This window comes from Conger conger, chromosome 5 (genome assembly GCF_963514075.1).
Source record: "Conger conger chromosome 5, fConCon1.1, whole genome shotgun sequence".
In the NCBI taxonomy this organism is placed as follows: Eukaryota; Metazoa; Chordata; class Actinopteri; order Anguilliformes; family Congridae; genus Conger; species Conger conger.
In genome coordinates this window covers 43,438,950-43,462,759 of record NC_083764.1, presented here as the reverse complement: position 1 = coordinate 43,462,759, position 23,810 = coordinate 43,438,950, and the positions used below count along the sequence as shown (strand labels likewise).

At 41.6% G+C, this 23,810-nt stretch overlaps 1 protein-coding gene across 1 annotated transcript in view; it reads left to right on the top strand.

The window, feature by feature from the left end:
• clstn2a (calsyntenin 2a) overlaps nucleotides 1-23,810 on the top strand; it is a 153,707-nt gene that overhangs the window by 67,849 nt on the left and 62,048 nt on the right. The window lies entirely within an intron of this gene.

The window sequence follows — 23,810 nt, the reverse complement described above, 5'->3', positions numbered from 1 at the left end:
CCCTCTCTCCCTCTTTCCCTCTCACTCTTTCTCTCTCACAAAGTCCCTGTATTATGCACAGTGCTTTGTCATCAATCCTGTTTTTGTCTCTGTGGAGAAAGGAATAGGCCGTCCCCTTGGCACTGCATTAATTGCTGCTGGAACATTGCCCAGGATTGTTAAATGCTTGCCTTTTTTCGTGGTGAAGTAACAATGATGAAACTCAAAAGGGGTGACATATGCAGAAGCCTGGAATCCGGAGGATGAATTGTTCTTCCTCCGAAAAGAAACACCCCTGTAAGGTATGGAGTGTGAGCCTTGTACCCTGTGTTGAGCATTCTCAATCACATCGCCGCAAATGACAACTCTGGCATAGAAAACAAACTACAACAAAAAAAAGCAGCCCCTTTGCTAATTTGTTATCTAGGCCAGAGTTACACTTGCGCTCCAGCCATTAATCTCCCTGCAGGAGCGGGGGGAGGGGGGAGAGAGAAGAGCTACATTGTGTCTGCTAAGCCTCAGCTCAAGGCTCAAGGCTGTAGTTACATAAAGGGGGCCAACTCCATTGTAGCAATCCAAGGCTCCGTTCGGAACGGATCTATCCGTACGCACAAATGAGCGAGAGAGAACGAGAATTTGACTTGACAGCAAGACGGAGAGATAAGGATCCGAAAAAAGACATGAAGGAAAGTAAAGAAATGAGAAGGAAGAAAGGCAGGATGAAGGCTGTCCTATTTTTATGCTCACCAGGAATGTGACCTCCTTCATAAGAGCGGCCTCCCGTGGTGCACTGCTGCGTTTATCCGTATAACACGCCATACTGTAACTATCGAGGTGGGCTGCAATCTGTTTTTAAATGGTGACCCTGCCTGGCAGCCTCATATGCTGGTACCTAACCTCCCATCCCATGGCTGTCTCTGGTTCTGGTGCAAGAGCGGCGAGTGGGCAAGGGGTGCTTGCAGTCTTGCATTTGATGTTACACTATTAATAGCTACACTGTGATTATCAATAATTTTTAGCTGTTATTAACCAATAGCCAGGAAATAAATATGTAAAATCAAGAGGTAATTACAAACTAAATATAGCTTCAATGGTTAGCTATGTCTATAGTCCATGCATTAGATGAGAGCGAAATCTAACTAGCTAGCCTGGAAACAACATAGTTTTCTATGACTTACATCACTTTATTTTGCAAGCATATTTTTGATTGCTTGCATTGTTGGCTGTCTTCATGGTTGTGAGAGCTTGGCTTCAGTGGCATTTTTTGAGGAGATGTTCCAGCCATGGAGTGTTGGCAACCTTTACTCATTTTGCTATTTTCTAACATTATCAATCAATGCTGGAGCTCGCTATAGTAAAATGTGACCTAACATTACCCATGGCATGCAGTGTGAAAAACTTAGAGGCACAAACTTTATTTAATATTACTGTCATATTTGTAAGAGTGAGGGGAGAAGTGAAATGCACAGGCATTCAAAATTTCCCGCTGGTGAAGACAGTTAACACTTGCAGTACTGCAGCTGGGGTCAGGGGTCAAACCTGGGTTGCATAAATGGGACAGGTCTGTGGTTGTGACTGGGAACTCCAAATTAGGACGACAAATTGTTAATGTCGACATAATATTTGTCGTCCACATAATAATAATAATAAGCCTACTTAAAAAAAAATAAAACAAATACACATTCACACACACACAGAGGATTTCTTAAAAGAGACACAATAAACAGACTCTTCACCCCTTGAGCATTTGAAAACATACGGAGGCTGACAGAACAGTAGACAAAACAAGCCGATTATCTACAAGCCCATCTCTGTGGGAGATTCTTCTCCCTCAGTACCTCAGCGTGAGGGTTGCCTGTTGTGTCCCTGCGTCACACTGATTAACCAGCACCCCCTTCCCCAATGGCATCTGATTTCCTCCGAGAGCAAGCAACACACCAGCGCACACGCCTCGTGATTTCTGATGGGCTTCGTTCGGGAAATTAAGGAGGCATTTTGTAAACTTGATTTTGCAGACATAAAATGCCTGATTGCCAATTGCAATAGTTAGATGGGTATTTATCCTCAATTTGAGCACAGCTTGAGTCCAAAGAAATCATCCAAAAACAGGAACTCCAAGAAGCTAAAAAAGTACTTGTGCTATCTAATATATCAGTACCATGCACTATATCACCTTGATTGCCGTTCTGCATCTCTGTCTGCCACTCTCTCATGTTTTATTTATCTAACCCAGATTGGCAGTGCTATTCTGAGCAGGTTGAGTAGCGGTATACACTCAGTGATCACTTTATTAGGTAGACCTGTACACCAGCCTGTTAATGCAAATATTTAATCAGCCAATCATGTGGCAGTGACTAAATGCATAAAAGCATGCAGACGTGGTCTATAGGTTCAGCTGTTTTTCAGACCAAATGTCAGAATGGGGAAGAAATGTGATCTAAGTGACTTTGACCGTGGAATGATTGTTGGTGCTAGACAGGGTGGTTTGAATATCTCAGAAACTGCTGGTCTCCTGGGATTTTCACACACAACAGTCTCTAGAGTTCGCAGAGAATAATGTGAAAAGCAAAAAGCATCAAATGAGCTGCAGTTCTGTGCGTTGTTAATGACGGAGGTCAGAGCTCCATAACCATATAACCATGGATTACAGCAGTGGTAAACAGAAGAGCATCTCTGGACACACAATGCATCAAACCTCTGGGTGGATAGGCTGCAGCAGCAGAAGACTTAATAAGTCTAAAAAGTCTAATAAATACCTAATAAAGTGCTCCCTGAGTGTATGTCAGCTATAGTGATATGGTATTTACAGTATGCCTTACTTTGGCTGGCTTTCAGTAACAGCACTAGTCAATGGATGATTGCCAACGAAGCCAACAGATAGCAATCTCTGTCTGCATGTCCCAATATGCTCTCCCTGTCTTCCTTCACAGTCCAATTACTCCTCCAAAGGCCACAGGAAATTTCTAGAAAAGTTGTGTTTCTGATTCTAGTCCGATAGTAAGCAGATTAGGTGAGATTGATTCATTTCATTGTTTTCCAATAAGAAAATTTCACTTGTCGTGCATGCAGTAATTTAAAACAAGCTGATACTTAAAAGATCAGACTAAAACACTTAGAGCCTTTTACTGTCAACAACAACCCAACTCTCCCTATTCATGAAATGTTAACAAACCTTTACTTCTCAATTTGGTTGGTATTTATAAAATAATGTATTTCTGCTTAATGTCATAATGATTTTTTTGGTGGCTGTAATTTATATTTCTCTTAATTGGATACTTTTCCAGCTGTATTAATAATAGCTGATTTGCTTGCAGGCATGGAACTTCATACTGTATGCATTTGGCAGATGGCAGGTTTTAAGTATTTATTCGTCTCTGCTAAATACTTGCTGCACTTACAGCTTGAAGCCTGTGAATTTAACATCAGAGAGGTAGACTGTGTGTAAGCATGTGATATTCCAGCGCTAATTTCTTTTCTAACAATGTCTTGACAGAATGTTTTGACATTGGACACAATCACATATTGCTTTACTAGCTGTTGATCCTCACCCTTCATATTGAGCTCTGAATGTGTTTGTGTGCCCATGCATTCACATGTGTGTGCGCGTATGTACGTGTGTGTGTGTGTGTGTGTGAATGCTTACAGGTGTGTGAGTGTGTGTACATAGGCAGGGGAATTCTCGCTAAAGTACTAAAGGCTGACTGCTCTCGCTCACCCTGGGCTGACAGCGGAGTGACACTCTCCGGCTGAGAGAAGTGATGGAACAAGTCAAAATGCTCTTCTCTCCTCCGTCCTCTGCTCCTTTCCTTTCTCATCATTTCATCTGACACTGCGCTCACCCGGGCAGCAGCGACACCGCGCTCACAGCCTCCTTCAAACCGTCCCCCTCTTCCGCTGATGGAAATTTCTGTCTCTTCACAGGAGCATACGGGCGAGAGTGGAACAGTGTGAGGCCGTTTGATTTCTAGTGGAAGCTTAATTCAATAACGGCACAAAACGCGCACGCGAGTATCAACAAGCGCTCCTCACACCGAGCCCGGCCCGGCCCACTCTGCGAATAATCAGACTTGATTAATTAGCTCCTCGTTGTCGCAGTGATTGAAAAACAGGCCTAATGCGTACTTAACAAATCCCGCTCCGTTATTATTCATCGCATTTGTCATTGTCAATAATGCGTGAGATTTTAATTGGAAAGAGGAGTCACATATTCTCAATCCAATTAATTCTCTTTTATGTCCCTTCCCCTATACCCCTAATTCATTTAATGTCGAGCCCTCCATCTTAGCTATCAGTTATATTGTCTATACGCAGCCCTATGTCATGTGGAAATACACCCGTGTAACTTTGCTCAGTATGTCATCCCAGATAAGGGAGCCTGCCAAATTAAGATAAAGTCAGGTTTAATGGCCACAAAACCATGAAGAATGCCTACACTTGGGCAAGTCTTGGCGCGATCGCGATTAGGTTACACTACAGGCCGAAATGCTCTATGCAATAGAAGATAATGACAGTGAAGAGTGTAACTGTCTCTTTCCGTTGAGCTGTTCCGCTTGACTGAACAGCCACGCCTCTGCCAAGCGCGTTCTGTGGCGTTGGATTGCCGCCATTTATCCGGATTGATTCGGCAAGGCACCGTATAAAAGGCAGCGATGCCGTTAGCCACATTCGGAGAAAGACAAATCGCCGTTCGCGTGACCCGTTCCTCTGATTCCGCTGTATCTCGTTCCCCTCCGGGCCTCGCGGTGCGTCTTATTTGACCGACACCGAAGGTCGCGAGCCGCGGCTTCCTCTCTGGAGACAGTGAGCAATGTCGTTCTCCTCGCCCCCTTTCCTCTCCTTCGCTGAACACAGCCCGTCACGCCCGCCGTTTATCAGGAATGAAATATGAGCAGACAAGTGATGAATGCACAAACTCACGCTGATCATGTATTTACTGTTGACAAAATAATAAGCAAATGCTAAGGCAGTAAACTGATGCCTTGCTGAAAAAAATGGCTCACGGTTTTGAAACAGCTAGTAGCTGGTTGACCAGTTTAGACAGCTCCATACTCAATATGGTTTGACCAGCTCAAGCTACTGTATGTTTTTGAAACTGGTTGCTGGCAGCTGGTCATTTCAAGCTGGTCATAGCTGGGTTTTACACCAGGGTGGTAATTTGGGTTGGTTTTAAATGTGAGGAAGTGAAATATACATACACTGTTAATTTCATCAATATTGTTTCATCAAACCCACGCTATGTGTGACAAAGTACTACATTGATTTTTAAACTATTTAAAAGCAATGTGAAATTGGTGTTAATCACAACTTGCAGTGCCTTTTTCAACCAGTAAACCGTGAAAGTGTATGTCTCCAAGCACCGATCGATTCCTGTGTTTTCTAATTAATGGCGAGGGTTAATTAATGGTAAAGCTGGCTTCAAGCTGAGTTATTGGAGAATAGAATGTACCGGAATCAGCCATCTCTGGCTGAAAGTTATTTCTGCACGGAGGCACAAAAAATCACGCGGCAAGCACGTTTCAGGAAGTGATGCAGATTTGGGCCACCGATTCACTCGCACTCCTCACCCTCCATCTGCTCTGCTCTAGAACCGAAATCTGGCAGAACAGTTCTGAAGATCAGCCTTGTGTTCAGGCCTAAAAAAAAAAAAAAAGATTTTTTCTGCCCCCTGGTGAGGATAATAATAATCTCCCACAGTGTGTCGCAGCCAACGGGGTTATTAATCATATCTCACGGGGTGACACAGGTGCTGAGCCCGGATAGTCGCTCCCCTCTCGCCGTCTGCTTGGGCTCGTCATAGCCAGGCAGTCAGGGGCAGAAGGCTGTATGGGTGGGGTCAGCTGGAGGGTGAGGAGACTAATGCTTTCATAAAGCATAAGAAAGGACCCTTCCAGGAAACGTGCTGACTCAGATACACGCTTCTGTGCATGGCCAGAGACGGGCACATTAACACATTGATTCCCCATCATCCTTTCTGAGTCTACAGCCAATAATGGGAAAGGAACCACTAATTGTGTAAGGAGAATACATTTAAACTGTGGGACAAAGAGCATTTGACTGGAATGTTAGATTTTAAGTAAACCAAGATGTTTCTTAAAGCGGTAAAGGTTAGGGCAAATATTAACTAACAATGCATTTTAACAGTTTATACTACAGTGTGTCTATAAATCCTTATTAAATTGTTAATAACTGATATGAGACAAGACAATTGCTTGACTCATTTCAACCTCTGTGTGGGATTGATCTACCAGTTGATAACCCTTGCCTTCTTAATATCATGTCTAATAATTTCTTGATGCTGAGCAAAAATAAACAATACTTGTGTTAAAGAAGAAATATATGCCTTTATTAATTATCAGTATCTATGCCACAGTGATACACAGAGCATGTTTATTATAGTAACACCTTATTACTGAAAGTTATATAAGTGATAAAAACAGTGTTGCAATTGTATTGTTATGTTAAATGCCAGCCGAAGAGAAAAGAAGCAAGGAAATAATTCCACCGCAATAACTCAGCTCTGCTGTTATCATAATGGACCAGTTCAAAGTCTCCTTCAAGGTTTATTTCATTCAGAATATGAATTCTGTTGTATTCTGCTCTTCCACAGTATTTGTTGTATATGTTCCCCATATTACCATGTGAAGCAGCTGTTGATTTAATTCTTCTTTTTTTAAACATTGCAAACAAAGCATTATGGCAGTTCACTAACCCAGAGTATTTATATCTACAGACAGCTTGAGGCGCCATTGTGTTTATTTATGAAAATTCGTGAAATGGCTTCTGGTGACATACGTCTTTGATAATTCCTTTGCCTTTATAGCCCTCCTGCTTTACCCATCCTGCTCTACAGAATCGTTTTTAACCCTTTATGGTGTGAGATTGCAAATACGTGTGTGATTACTATGGTCTTAATGGCACAGTCTAATGGGCATATAACAATCATTACTGGTAATTGAAAGCAATGGAGTACTAGAACACTGACTGAGGAAAAAAACAAAAAACACTTAAACCCTATTATTCAGTGGGTTAATCTGCATGTTGAGATTTGAAACTTGAGGTACCGTAATGACAGAATAACCACCAAACCTGTTTTAAGAAATATGTCTCTGGCATAAATTTCATTCAAGGATGTTGCCGTTGCAAAAATAGAGCACACCCTAAACACATTATAACAGGGCATTCCCAGAGACTGCGTACAAAGTTACCTAGCACCCCAGGAGAACAGCTATCACAAAGTTAATCACTTGGCCTCCTTTTAAAGTGTTGATAAGTCAAATAGACCCTTTGCGCAATTAAAAAAATGTATTAGAGTGAAATAAATCTATAAGATCACCAACATGTAATACATTACATACAAGCATTGCACAGAAATATTTGAAAGATAAAAACAATCAAAAATGTATTTTTCCAATGTTAACAATAAAAAGTGAATATAAAACATTACGGAGCTCACATTTCTTGACAGTTTAATTCTTTCAGAGCTCTTGATATCACAGTTGTCACAGATAAGATTAGTGTTGTCTCCAAGTGAGGAAATCTAATCTTAGACAAATCAATATTTCTCAATAAAAAAATCTCAGGATTTCCAACCAGAATGATCACAATTACACGTACTATCCAAACAGCGTCAGATGCCAATACAGACAAACGTCAAACAAGAAATGACAAATCGAAATCAATACTGCTTTCCAAAACGCCTATTTACGTTCATCCCCCCATGACTTGTCCATTTGGGTGCTCGATCCTGATATTTATGTTTACATAAATATAGACATATAGCCAAGCAGTTTATTAACCTCAGCTGCATAGGGAAACATGTAGCATCAAGTACGCCAGGAAAAGAGCACTTGCTATCGCGTGCTATTCACTTTTGCTGTGGTTGTGTCGATAATGAGCACCACAGAGTGTGCGCAGAGTGAGATATGCACACGCCTTGAACATAAGCCATTACATGAATGAGAACTCGAGGCATAGGTTCAATCAATAGTGCTGCAAATGAGGCCTGCTGGACACATTACAGTCTTTCATTTTCCGTACCTCTGGAAAAAGCCCTACAACTTTGAACACAGCCTGTCGTATCGGTGTGGAGAAAGACGCAGAATTATGGAAAAGGTCATGTTTGATACAAGCAACAGACAAAGCCAAGTCCAGACAGCCTTCCTGTATTAATATATGAACGAAAATCAATACTGCATATTATTATGTTTGATTTGCTGGCAGCCGTATATCTTACCTCTGTATCTAATACTATGTGTTTCTACACGGAGCATTTCACAAGTTATGTCTGTTAAGAACCTTTTCTGGTAAAGGTAAAGCAGTGGTTTCTTTTAGCAATTGCACCTGCAGATGCTTTATGACTGGCACGTTTTGCATGCTAAGCACAAGTAACCTGCTCTGGACATTGTAGTGCAAATAGTGCTGGTAGTCTGTACCAGACTGCTTATTATAGTAAGAACTCAGCTGCCATTAATGCTGAAGGACTGTTGGATGGAGGACACAGATTAATCACTGATTGTCACACCCATGGGAGCTATTGCAGCAGTAGGCCACACTGTTAACCATTAGTACTTCCTCTGGCCTTGACTTTGCAGTGACAATCTTCAGTCTTTGGAAGTCCAAGACAGGGCTAAAGGATGCAGGTATGCTAACGCTTTTTAGAGCCCAGAATTTCAGAAACACCAACCTGGTTGATTTAAAGTCAAAATGCATTTCTGTTATCACTAGAAAACATATTTCATCCCTCATCATCTTCATCTATTGCCAAGAGGCCACAGGCCTGGAATGGTAATGAAGTATGACTGTCATGATTTGTCATGACATGACCATCTTCTGTCTCACTGGATGGCGATCCCCAAATGAGTCGTATGTTAACAGTATATCACTCACACTGAATTGGTAGTTTTAAAGGTGTGTGTGTGAGTGTGTGTGTGTGTGTACGTGCTTGTATGCATGTTCGTGGTGGGGTGTAAGGGGAGGAGATGAAGGTGGATTCTTCTTCTAAGGGAGGGTGTTTCAGATGAAACCTGAGGCTTTAGAACTTGTGTCTGTCCTTGAATTCTCTGGTGCCAATTCCATACATTGCTTTTCTTTTCTTTTTGTCAAAACCCGGCCCTGTTAATAAGTCTCAGTGTGCGAGAGATGATAATTTTTCATTTTGCAGATAAATCAGGAGCATTGATTTATAGTGCCCCCCCCCACACACACACACACACTCACACCCATATTCGCTTCACACTGAAAGCAGCACAAGCAGAGAAGCTTCTAACAACGGGATGATCTCACTGCTGCCTCCGTCATTAAATTCCACTGGAACACCCTGTGCTGGACGTGTATCGTTCTTCTCCCAGCTAGTCCTACTGTCCCCTAATTCTTCACAGACCAATCTGATGATTCTGTCACTTGTATTTAACGAGGGTATTTCGGGAGCTGTGCTGAATCTAATTGTGCTTGCAGAGCTTTGAACTGGGATCAGCATGTTGTTCCCGCCCTCTTTGAAGCTCTGGTGTTTCATGAAGTTTCGTTCATGCTCGTCAGCTGCCCGGACCAAGAAGATGACATTCCCTCTCTCTTTATTTTTCTTGTTCCTTTAAAACTGGTTCTCCGTTTCATTTAAAATAATGACCAGCATCTGTCTTGAGACTGAGGATGTGTCAATAATTCACATATTCCTGCAGTTGTTAACAATAGCATGCTGTAATCATAAGTTTATTTTGGTTTTTTTCTTATTTCTCAGCTCATAATGCCTTGCTAGACTTTCATTGTCACACCTCTGGTCCTCATGTTGGCAAAGGCCAATAACAGATTCCAAAGGCAATCGAAAGCCTAATACCAAGACATTGATATTGAAAGCTCCCTTATACCTGCACTAATAACACCTGATTAATCAGAATTATGCACTTTATGTGAGGGAGCCCCCAAAGTTATCCAAGATAAGTTGGATAACCACTGATATAAACTAGAAACCCCTCACGAGTGTGTGGGGTCACGAGAGGAAAGGGAAAAAACGGAAAACGGGAAAGAAAAAACAGAACAAAACCGTAAAATTGGTCGAACAGACTAGCATGAAATTTCCTAAAGAAACGGGGAGTCCGGTTTTAACAAATAAATGAAAAAAAGGAACCAATACTCCCCGGCGTTTCTCCAACAGAAAATCGACTGGTAAGAACACGTCGGTCAGGGATAAACAAGATTCCTCTGAAGCAGCGGAAGAGTCTCGATAATGTTCTCTCAGGGTTCCTCCAGAGAAGTGGAAGGAAACCCCCAGAGGCGAACTCCGCCTCTCGCTCCTCTAAGTTTTAGGGCTTGAGAAGCCAAAAATAAGAAATCTACAAACAAAAAGCAGAACTACTAGTCCCGATGCTTATAGTTAATTCTAAGAGGATGCTGAATGCCTTTCGAGGCTAAAAGTACTTCAGTCCTCCAACTACCTCTGTACTAGCTCAGTGCACATATCAGAGTGAAACACCAAAGCCCAGAGCAGTGCCACGAAGAGACTACCAAGAATAGCTCACCACGCAGCTGGCTGCGATCGGCAATGATTACACCCGCGTTCCGCATGCAGGTAATTTATCATATGGACGTGGCCAGCACGCCCTCTCGAGGTCTAGAGAGGTAAAACTCGTAATTTCCATATGTAGGCTTGGGAAACCATGACACTTTAAGCAGAATTATGTGCACTGTATGATTGCGAATCAAGTACAGAGCTAAATCACAAAAAAATATGTATTTCTCCAAAGCATTATGGAACATACTGTACATATACTCACAGTATGAATAACCACACATTACAACAGTGGTATGGAGAAGAGCATCTCTGAACACACAACGCATCAAACCTCTAAGTTGATAGGCTGCAGCAGCAGAAGACCAATAAGTTACCAAATAAATATCTAAGAAAGTGCTCAGTGAGTGTATATAAGATAATTTCTTCCCAGCAGAAATGGAGAGATAGAAAATGACTGGCTTTGATTATCTCCAGCTCCCAAAACCATACTGTGTTGCCTTAAAACTTTCAGGATTGTGGCTCACAGATTGCAGTCCCAGTATACATGTCTTAATCCTCTGGATCTAGCACACTGTGGCCCACTTCCATCTACGTCACGTCGCCACATGCAGTCCAACTGTCACCGCCATGCGGAGATTGAGCGGTGCGATAAGCCTGCGGTTTCATTCCCTGAGTTTGTATTCACAACTCCGCTACACAACTCAGAAGTGGGTGGTTGTGTGCAACTCACATGGGGAGAAAAACAAATTTAACCGATCGTGTCTGCTGGTTTGTTTCTTCAGTCAATTAGCTGAGCTCAAGTGAGCTGAGTTTAGCTACTGAAAAAATAGAGAATGGGGGTGGGGGAGGGGTGGGAAGGAAACAAAAGAGACAGACAGAAAGAGTGTTGATTAGACAGAGAGAGAGAGAGAGAGCGAGAGATGTTCAGATATGAACAGGTTTAGTTGCCTCTGACGCTGGGATAAGCATCATTCAAGGTTGGTGCACTGACCCGAGGTGTGATATGTACTGAATGGTTTAATGAAATGTATAACGGTGGCAGCTGGGCCCAATCTGTCTGTTCTGTCTCCTCCAACGCCGTGGATTTTGACGGGAGTACGACGGTCCTGACAGTCCAATTAGAGGCGTATTTGCATATCTCCTGGTCTGTGTTCACCTTGTTCGCAGAGGCGTAAAATAGAGCCGCCGTACGGTGCATCCCCGAGCTCAGCGAGATTTCTCAATTTCCCCACTTCGCGACATCTCACGTATTCTCCGCCCGCCCACCTCTCGGCCCTTCTCTTCTGGCTTTGGCATGAGCCTACGCTCGCTGACGGAGGGACGGGGAGTATCCAAAGATTGTGTGTCTGTTGACATTTGGAAACCTGTTAGGTGCGATCGGCGGGTTTTACTTTTGGTGCGATGCAGAACCGCTATACCCCGGAGGAAGCCTCCTGAATTGCCTGAGTCATTTTGCCATTTTTATTTATTGCTTTTTCAAACTCATCTCAGCAATGTTTATAGACTATTTGATAGCTACCAGAGCATTTCTTATATGGCAGTGAAGCTAATAGGACCTGTATGGGCAGTGACATTGGACTGGAGAAGTGACATCATAAAGTGATGTCCAATTCCCGGAAAAGCACAAATCGGTACTCCTCTTCCTCTTGTTCTGTCATATACCTCCATAAGCTCCCAGTCGTAAAAATGGCTCCTAGAAAGGTTATGAGAAAATTAATTCCCGAGGTCAAGCATACTGTTTCACTTATTATTTATAAATCACTCAATTTTCTCAGTGCTTGGTACATCAAGGAAATCGGATAGCCAAACTTATTTTGAATTAATAGCAGACTGCACCCGGCTTATTTATTTATTAGGAAAGGTGAAACCTGCCAATTAAGCACATTACTGGGTAAATTTGATAGACTGTTCATTCCATCCCCTCTGAAAATAGCAGACACGGTCACCTTGACACAACCGCGCACGGAAAGCGGAAAAGCTCATCAGCCGGAGGACTTTCGCCGCGCTTCCTCAGAGCATGTACCCTCAGGAGCAGCTCCGCAAATCCGGACATTTCTATAAATTAACTTTCTTTCCAGTCTCCGGCCGGAGATACGTCTTCTAAGACAAATGTAATATAAACCGCCGAAGAGCCTTTCAGAGAAACGCTGGAGGTAACTGCTTTTTACTGGGTAAGGAGACCAGCGGAAGCTTCGGGGGTAATTGTGTCCGCAAAACTGAGAAGTGAACGTGAGTTCAGACATCAGCGCTGCGCCCTGTTCCTATCCCTGCCACGCCCAGGAGTTTCTTCACCCTACTTGTGGTGGATTACAGGGCACCGCGTTGGTTAATTTCTCGAACATTCGTCCCTTCTTCAGAGTGCGAGTGGAGCGAGGGGGGCAGGCGCTTTTGCCTCCATTTCGCCTCTGATGGAATTCTCTTATTCCCTCCGTGTTGACATTTGGAAAATGGCAGAACCAATCCAAAGGCTGTGGCCTAGATCGCAATCACCCCCCTCATCTGTTGAGGGGTTTCAGCATAGCATGCAATAATGAAAAGCAGAGATTTGTTCAGAGTCACTTGTGATGCCCTTGGCATTTATCAAGGGTTTGCCTGCAGGTTGTGGTTGTGTACTGTATTGACTTTGTATTTAACCAGTAGGTAACCAGCTAATGTAGATGTCATAACTTTACAACAGTGCTGTAGCCACACTGTGACATTGTGAGTTATTGTGGAAATGTGTTCTCCCCAGAATCCTGTATATTCCTGTATGGAAGTGGAGTCCTTAATGTCATTGGAAAATGGTTTGCATCTCGAGCCCGGAGGATGTCCCATGATACACTGTCTGACTGCTCGACGACAAAACAAGCCCTTGTGTTTATACTGTCGAGAAGTGACAGATTGACGTGTGTTAACCGGTGATGACAAATTCACTATGACATGGCAGTATCTCCCATATGTGCCTTTATCAGAGTCTTATCTGAGGCTCTATCTACCTACCGATGGCCAGACACCACGCAAATAACTTTTCCCAAACTCAAATAATTACAAGGTGTCAGTGAGTTTTAATCTGTCTATTTATCAAGGATAATCACAACTAATAATAAAAAAGCATTCATAATGTGATATTTGGCCTTTAGATCATTGATCGATTACTTCCAGGACTCAGAGGCTGGTTAATTAACAATGAACAAGAAAACTCCCAGATTCTGTGCTTTCTAATCAATATTCATGAAGGAGTGCTTAGAAACTCGGCATAAAATAACACATAATTCATTGATGTAATTAATTTTCCTGGCTGAATATATGAATGAATGCAGATCTTCGCAATGAACTATTATTCACTGCTGGAGTGCTCTGGGGCAAAAAAAAACTCCAGTGTTCAATCACACAGTAATGAAATTACAGGAATATAACAGAACCTCAGTATGATCGTTATACATACTAAACCAATGGGGGAAAAGTCCTTTCCCTTAAAATATTGTTTGTTACTGCGTTAGGATCGGTCTCCACTTTTAATTTCTCAGTGCCTTAAAACTAGTGTATAGAAGTGAATCTAACAATTAGGTGCTGACAAGTGGAGTAATTGAAAAAGGTATTGGAAAGGGCTTTAGTGTAATCCCTTGCAAGGATTTCCTGATTTCCTCTGCCTTGAAAACTAATGAAGGGAAAAACCGGCTCGGATGTTTGTCACGATACGTGCGATAAACCGGATTTGGGGGAGGGAGGGAGAGTTGTGTGTGTGTGTGTGGGGTGGGGGGGGGGGGTGGGGGGTGCTTGGAGTATGGGGCATCAAGAGCATTGACGCATTGTAAAAATGAAATACCCTGACTGGTCCTTCATCAGCTGTGTCAGATAAACGTACATGTCAGATGTAAAATCCTGATGTCAGCAGTTCTGCTGCTTTTTGATTAACTGTGATGTGCTCAATCATTGGGTGAGGACGGTGGTCACTGTTCAGGCTGCACTCTGTCTCCTTTGGAAGAGTTGTGGCATGCAGTATTCTCCACACTAAGAGCTGATTAATCACCCGCAATGAAAATAATAAATGTAAGGTGCTCAAAAGGGTAGCTACTGAATGAGATCACAGTGAAATATGTAAAGTTTGAAGGTACATTGTCCTTATCGTTGTAATTTTAATATATTCATTGATCCCGCGCTTTGCTACTTTAGCTCTACATCTGCATAAACTCATTTTGTGATTGCTTGGTGTTGACATTATTATAGAGGAAAACATTATGTTATTCAATAAAATCCTAAACTCAATCAGTGGCAGGATGGGCCTTCTTACTGCTTTGGTGGTGGAGTAATGGTAATGCACTGTCTTAAGCACAGTTATTACTTATCCCCTGCCTTTTAGCTCTGACAGATGTCAAGCTATTTCCTACCTCGGGGGACAAGGCAAAAGAGAGGTCACAAAGAAGCAAAGCCACATGCGCTGGTTTTTTCTCTTTGTCTTAATTATTGATGCCAGTCTAATTAAGGACATAGGGGATAATCCTCCCTCCCCCAGTCCTTTGTCTTGGGCAGATATGAATGGAAGGGTGCCGGGGTCAGTTTCTGTGGTGTAATTAATATAACTAAGTCATTTCAGCCCCATTACCCTTGTTAATGTCGAGCTGAAGATTTTGTGATCTTTTGTGAATTATCATCACATCACAATGATGAATGTGGCAGTAACCCTGTGTGAATGTCCAACCATTAATACCATGTACTGTTTGAAATGGGCTGTGTCAGACCAGATAATGCAGTGTCTTGTGTTGGTTCTTTTTTTTATGTTTGTGGTTCTTTATAATACTATTGGGGATCTACAGTATGGTACACACTCAGTGAGCACTTTATTAGGTATTTATTAGACTTATTTTTTTAAATGTATTGGTTCTGCTGCTGTAGCCTATCCACTTACAGGTTTGACGCATTGTGTGTTCAGAGATGCTCTTCTGCATACCACTGTTGTAATGCATGGTTATTTGCATTACTGTCACATTCCTGTCAGCTTTGACCAGTCCATCCATTCTCCTCAGACCTCTCTCATTGAAAAGGTGTTTCTGCCTGCAGAACTGCTGCTCATAGATTTTTGTTTGTTTTTCGCATTATTCTTTGCAAACTCCTGAAAATCCCAGGAGACAGTATCTGAGATACTCAAACCAACAATGTCTGGTACCAACAATCATGCCGATCACATTTTTTCCCCATTCTGATGGTTGACGTGAACATTAACTGAAGTTCTTGACCTGTATCTGCATGATTTTATACATTGCACTGCTGCCAAATGATTGGCTGATTAGATAATCGCATGAATAAGTATGTGTACAGGTTTCCTAATAAAGTGCTCAGTGCCTAATAAATTGTGTTAATTAATGCATGTAGTGAGAAAACATTACTTATTATTTGAAGGTCATTACATTCGCCAATCCCACATTTGGGATGTATTCAGGTTGAGATGAGAAGTGCTTATGAGAGTGAGAGAGACAAGCAGACACAAATGTATCGACAATTTTAGAGGGAAAATATGCATATGTACCTGTAATTATACAGTCCATAATAATACAGCATATACTGTAATTAAGCTATTACATATACATAAAAAATGAATGATGGAATCTTACAATTATAATCTATAAACAAGCAGGAGGAAAAAAGAACATGCAAAAAAGAAATAAAAACCATATGAAACCAGCAAAGATTAATTTACTTAACTTACAAGAAATATATAGTAAGCAAACTCATCCATCCCAAAGCACTAGCATGTTGTGCAATTACCCTATTGACCTTCTTCAACACAGCTATAAACCCTCCAGAAAATCCCCATCATTTTTTAATGAGCATAGTCTATTTAGACTTTTCATGGTCTGTGGGCACCCCTAAAATTAAGTCTGTCACTGTACTGTATTTACAGTGCATTTAAAAATAAATTAGTTGCATTATACACACATTTATACACATATGACAATACATTTTTAAACTTAGTGCAAATGTCTGATGCATTTAGTGGTATATTTCAGTTTGCAAAATAAAGAAAAGACATTATTTTTGTTTGGTTTTCATGCATAGATTAAAATTAAATATGTGCCTGCTGCTTTTTGGTATTTACATTTTAAGTGCATAAGTTCCTCAAAAAGCAAAAAGCATCAAGTCCATAATGGTCAAATCCATAATTACAGGCAATGTGCAATACTATATCAACCTGACATTCACCGCACTTGATCTGGCAACATCAGACATTGTATAGCCATTGATATACCATAAATGCTCATTTTAATTATATTAGTGCTATTTCAGCTGAAAGCAAGGGCATGTTTTTGCACCCGTACATCAGATTTTCTGCAAAGGCGCAGGCTGGCAGGTCGAGATAATTGCAGTACTTACCGTTCTTGGTTATTGTTTTAATGCTTCCTCTTCTACTGCCACCTGATGATTTGACAGGAATTAATGCCTGATTTTGTGTACCTTAATTACCTCTCTTTGGCCTTGTGATTTTGGAGGCTTTTAAATGGAATGTGGCCCTTTGTGTGCTTTCAAAGGGCATGTCGAAAGCTCAATAGTACACTTTGCCTTTCCATCAAGTGGAAGGACAAATTACTAACGACTCACCGCCTTCACCTCTCTATGATTTTCAAAAGCTTCAGCATTCATTACAGGAAATGGCCAAAAAGCTCTAAGCCAAATGCCTTCTGTGCTGCCCGCCCTGATCCATCCTCACCTCATGACCTTGCGGTGAGAAGGTTATTAGCAAAGACCATTTTGACATGCATTATAGTCAAGCCACTTCGCAGTGTGTGGTTGTTGCTACACCTCGGTCTGGGAATATGAAGTGCAGGAGCAGGACAGTGCACTCATCAAGAACTGCCTGTCACTGCCTATAGTTTGAAAGGATTGAATAAGGAGAGCCATGCATTTTTCACGGCTGGTTCCCCTGCTACATTTTCATTTTTGGTGTCAGTCAGGACACATTTTCAATCCAATGCCACTTCCATTTTCCACTTGCCATCACGTTAAGCAACTTTACAACAGCATGACAAGTGCCTGCTCCATGTAGGTAACTGACACAGCTCCTTAGCGAATGGTGGTCAAATGCAGTTTCATGAAATGCCACAGCTACAGTACCGTGAGAAGCCTGTTCTGAAAGTGACTGTAGCATAACAGAGAGGAGTCATTTAACGGTTCTATTTTCTGTGCAATGACAATATGTTTATATCTTTTTTAATTAGCATAATTCATTAACAATAGGTATGGTCACATCATTCACAAGTATTTTATTCATCATTCCATACTCTAAATCCCCTGCCCAGGACATGTGTTATTGTAAGCTGGTGCCTGGATAAAAAACAATATTAAATTCACAATTGAAAATCATTTGGAGGAAGCTTTTAGCCAGAGCGACTTACAAAATTGCATTCACATGGTAAGCAAGCACCACAAGAGCTAGAGATTACAAAGAACTAGAGCACAGCCGCAATCATATTAAGTTAAACTGTTAAGGTGCATGCCTCAAGACCTGCAAGACAAATGGAGAGAAGAGTTAGTTTCTTTTTAAATACAAACATTGGGGTGTAGTCTGAAAAGGCAAGTTTCTTATGGGAAAAGAGTCAGTGAATCTGCCCACCTGACTGGGAAGGGCCACTGGGAGTGATTTTAAGCTGAAACTGTTGGGCCCTTGAGCAAGGGCCTTAACGCCACATTGCCCCAGGGTGGATAGTTGCCTGAGTCGCTTTAGATAAAAGTGTAAGCTACATAGAAATCATTATTTTAACAGAAGCCAGTGAACTGGTGTTCAGAAGTAGAGTGACTTGTGTGAACTCTGGCCCACCAGGTGAGCAGAAGCATTCTGGACCAGTTGCAGTGGCCTGATGGCAGATGCCAGTAAGCCAACCAGCAAGGCCTTACAATAGTCCAGATAAGAGATTACAAGAGCCTAGCCTCTTGGATTTGCCTGAAGTTGTGATGGAAGAATCTACCGGGTTGGTGCCACCGAGGTTCTTAGAGGGAGGCACTGTGTAGATCCATCAACAGTCCATTTGGGATCCCTTGTTACTGTGAAATGGGAATTCTCCAGGTTGAACTAAAATTGTCAATATGGATAAAGTTTCTAATGATTTGAAATACTGCCAAATAAAGTTAATGCTGCTTTTCAAAGTAATATTTGTATAAATAATTGTTCAACACGTCTACGGGCATTTTGATTATTCATGCAATTTAATTAGAAAAGAATTGCAAATGAGTTTCTTTTTGCAGTAAATCCAAATGGAATGGAACTTTACATTTTAACCCCTTAAGTATCACCCCTTTTCTTAACACAAGCTTGAAAATAAAATGCCGACTATTCTTGAACCCTTTTTAACTACAGGCATAATCCTGGTGTCGTCTCAAAGGTAACCCTTTGGGGTTTGTTTTCCAGGAGTACAAATTACTCTATGTATAACTAAAACAAATATACAGAAGCTGAAACACAGTGAAAGATTTTTTTTCTTACTGTAAAGATTTTCTGTCTTTGAGTGGATACAGATTATTGTGGTGGTGCCTGGCACACTTAGAAACACAATAGAGCCACGGCCAAAACACTGGACAAATTCCCAATATCACAAAAAATGAGCATTCTGCATAGTTATTTCTAAGCTATGTCTAGGCAGTTTTCCAAAAGGACACATAGAAACTGAATGATATTATGGGTCTTGTGTGTAAAATACTGTGTTTTGCTTACTAAATTATATAATACTTTTTATTCTGAAAAAAGTGTTTGCACTTTCTCCCGCCTGTCACCCTCCCTCTACCTCTCCCTCTCCTTGTGTTCTCCTCAGATAGCTACAGGTCGACAAGATTGTAAAAATAATCACTCATATGTTCATTGAGGTCCATTGATTGACATTTTTGCCATCAACAACACATTGCACAATTTCACATGCTATTTATCATTCAAAAGCAGGCTTGCTCTTTATTTGTAAGCAAACTAATACAGTACAATATTTAATAATAATAAAATATCTTGAGAATGTATTTAGATGATCACTGATATAAAATGGAGTCAAGACGATAAAAATGCCCTCTATTGTGGAGCCAAAGGTGTTTTCTCTGTCTGCCTCGGAAATATTCATTTGAGAATACTTGAGAGGCTAGAGAGACAAGAGATTTCTTGGAAGTACCCCAAAGGAAGTCCTCTATTTAGACATAGGCAACAGAAATATGTTTGTGTCTTTTTGCCCATAAAATCTCAAGAACAGTTTTTGCTGAAGCATAACAGTCTCAGTGTGCGTATTGAAAGTGCTACTGTTAAGCAGGCGAAAGAATGCCGTATTGTTTTATGAAAGCCCAACAGACTATACACCATTGGAAACATAATGTCATTAGATAAAATGCTTCTCAGTCGTTACTTCATTACCATACCACTAGCTGGTTCTAGGTTCAGTTATACTGTATTCTTTGCTCACTGATGGGGATCACTGCAAATGGATTACGGATACTGGTCAGAGTAGTTCATACGTGGGCTCTTCTTGTTCTTCTTGTTGCATTGATATGTACACATATTTTTGTTGAACTATGCAGCGCTGAAATGATAAATGAATGATAATTCCTCCAGAGAAATTCTAAACAATGGACATTCTATTGACGTTTTTTTAGAATTGCATTATTATGCATTTGGGTCGCTGGACCCGAAAAGAAAGAAAAGAATACTGACATTACCTTATTCCATGTAGTATATGGATTTCCAAAATGCAGAGAAGACAAGGTCCTCCCACACTTGTTTTGTCACCCACAGGTTGCAAAATAAGGAACTGTTATCTTTGAGGAATGGCATCTTAAAATAGGTTATACAGATAGAACCGTGTGTTTTAATGCTCTCAGATGGTATATACTGTTACCATAGTGATTGAAAAACAGAATGAATGCAAAGAACCCACACCGGCTCAGCCCTGAGACTTAATTAGGGGTTAATTACAAAATTAACTGAACACAGATTTATACGTACTGAAAAACATATGCATAGATTTTACAAGAAAAATCCGTAGCTTTATTCAGAAAAGTTCCAACTCTTAAAAAAATGCACAGGAGATGTCCCCTGAGCATTTAGTTCCCTCCCGTTCAGCTGTTCTCAACAACAATGTCCTGTAAAATTCAGAGAAGGAACAGAGAAACAAGACAAGGAGGAAAAAAAATTACAATGGTTGTAATTTCCTGGCCTTCAACTCTCGGCGCACAGGAATGCAACATGGCGAGCCATTATTCAGGGAGAAAGTGTCTGGGGAGAGTGATAATTCAGTCTAATTCCCCTCTCTTCCAGTCTCGCTGTCGCTATCAACAACCACTTTCCTCGGAGAGAATCAATAGAACAAAGGCCAGCGCTGCCAGTTTCGACTGGAGCTTTCCTCGCCAGGATTCTTTTCCCTGCCATCCCAGCCAACGGCATCTCTCCGGGCCAACCGCCGACATGGGAGAGATGGTTTCACTGGTGAAGAAGACAGCTGGCTCTTCATCAGCATTCGTCTCAGCCTGGCAGGGAGAGGACACGTTTGAATAAATGAGGGAAGGGAAGACATTTTAGATGTTTGTACAGGAAGTGCTCTGCGCAGTCAGATGGGGTATTGTTTGGCCTAGACTGACCTCCTTAAAAACATGAGCAGTGTTCCACCTGGACCTTTAGGACCAAACCCCATGCCCATGAGGCATCAGAATCTGGTGAAGTATTGAGTGGAGTTAGAGAAAGTCAGACAGGGCTTCTTTAGGCCAACACTGACTCCTGTAAAAAGCATGATGAATGTTCCTCCAGGACCTTTAGACCAAACTCCTGTCCATGGGGCAGCAGAATCTGGTGAGATATTGACTGGAGTCAGGAAAAGTCAGACAGGGCTTTTTTAGGCGAGCACGGACCCTCGTAAAAACATGATCAGTGTTCCTCCAGGACCTTTAGGGCTAAACCCCTGCTCATGGGCCAGCAGTGCCTGGTGAGATATTGACTAGAGTCAGAGAAAGTAGCTTTGAAATAATAATGGTTCAGAACTTGATTTTCTTTTTTCATTTACAAGCTTCCCAAGTGCAGTATTACCCATGAGTAACTGACTTATTTTTAATTATTAATTTCTGCTTAGTGCGGTTGCTTTATATTTGCACACTTTGTGTTATTTCAGGCACATGTCAGTCAGGGTCTTGTGTATTATTACAAAGAGACTTGAAGTTCTTGAGTACATGCACTGCAATCAGAGCCGTGGTGGCGCAACAGGCTAAGACGCAGCAGACTTGCGGTTGCAGTTTGCTGCAGTTGCACACCGGGGACCGGGGTTCAATTCTCGGTCCTGCCAAAAGCCAAGTTTGGCCGGCTCACGTGGAGCAGCAATAATTGGAGGGAGGGACTTAGGGTTAGTAGATCGCCACACAAAAACAAGCACCTCGAGCGCTTCGGAATCACGGTCACGACTTTGGAGGAGAGGCAGCTTGAAGAAGGTGTCACTCTCCCATCGGCCGCCGAGGGACGGGGTGTGGGCGGTGTATCTAATACTCGCTCTAATTGAATCAGCTACCAAATTGGGAGAAAAAGGGAAAAAAATCTGATCGAGGACACAACTTAAATGTACATTTGGCAAGTGCCCTTATCTAGAGGAAGTTGCAAGGCTGCCGACTGCTTGGATGTCACATTACCCTGTAAAGTGTCAGGGAGGATTAATGGGAGACTAGGAAAAGGGTTAAGTCATACTAATTATTACCACTTCTAATACTATCACTTTAGTTGCTAAGAAACAGATCTCTCCTTTCTTGACCTCCCTCACTTTCAATACATCAAGAAATCACATTTATTTGTCATGTAGGTTTTTAATTGACAGCCTAGCGCTGAAAAATTGGAACATCCAGATGGTATATGTAATCACTTTAGTGCCTTATAAGTGTCATCTACAGTGGCTTCAGAAAGTATTCAGACCCCTTCAGTTTTTGCACACTTTATTCTGTTGTATATTTAATTTTTAATGGATAAAATTGCAATCTTTGCCCATCAATCTACTCAATAACCCGTAATTACAAAATTAAAAAATGTTTTTTAAATTTTAGCAAATGTATTAAAAATCAAAAACTGATATCTCTCATTTATATGCGTATTCAGACCCGTAATTTTGTACTTTGTAGAAGCCCCTTTGGCAGCAATTACAGCTTTGAGTCTTCTTGGGTAAGTCTCTACAGGCTTTGCACGCTGGATTTGGGCAGTTTATTCCATTCTTCCTGGCAGATCCTCTCAAGCTCCATCAGACTGGATGGGAAGCATCTGTGAACTGCCATCTTCAGGTCTCTCCACAGATGTTCTATGGGGTTTAAGTCTGGGCTTTGGCTGGGCCACTCAAGGACAGTCAGAGACTTGTCCCGAAGCCCCTCCCGCCTTGTCTTGGCTGTATGCTTTGGGTCATTGTCGCACTGAAATGTGAACCGTTGCCTGAGCCTGAGGTCATGTGCACTCTGGAGCAGGTTTTCTTTGAGGACCTCTCTATATTTGGCTGCATTCATCCGTCTCTCAGTTCTGACCAGTCTTTCTGTCCCTGCCACTGAGAAGCACTCCCATAGCCTGATTCTGCCACCACTATGCTTCACTGTAGGGATAGTATTAGCCAGGCGATGAGCAGTTCCTGGTGTTCTCCAGACATAGTGCTCAGAGTTCTGCACAAATAGTAAAATTTTTGTCTCATCAGACCAGATAATCTTTTTCCAAATGCTCTCAGAGTTCTTTAAATGCCATTTGGAAAACTCAGTGTGGCTTCCGTCAAGCTACTCTACCATAAAGTCCTGACAAGCAGTGTGAATTGTGGAACTTTGTGATTGATTTGCACTTTGTTGTACGTCGCTCTGGATAAGAGCGTCTGCTAAATGCCACGTAATGTAATGTAATGTAATAATATACACTGGTCTGTGCCTTTAAAAACTATGTCCAATCAACTAAATTTGCCACAGGCAGATTCCAGTCAAGTTCTAGCAAACAAAAATAAAGCAACAAGTTGTTGCCACAAGTGCCACAGCAAAGGGTCTGAATACTTATGTAAATGAGCGAGTGCAGTTTTATTTTTAATACATTTGCAAAAATCTCTAAAAACATGTTTTCATTTTGTAATTATGGGTTATTGAGTGTAGATTGATGTGTAAATATTAAAATGTTATCCATTTAAAATTACATCTACAACACAATAAAATGTGCCAAAATTGAAGGGGGCTGTCATCCCACATTGACACAGGGGAGGGTCTCTCTGATTTACAGATCACATACAATTCCAACCAATCCCTTTTCTGAGGCTGTTTCACACACAAACACACACGGACACACAAAGAAATAGCAGAAGAAGAAAACTGCTGGGGGGGGAAAAAACAATAAAACAACAATGTA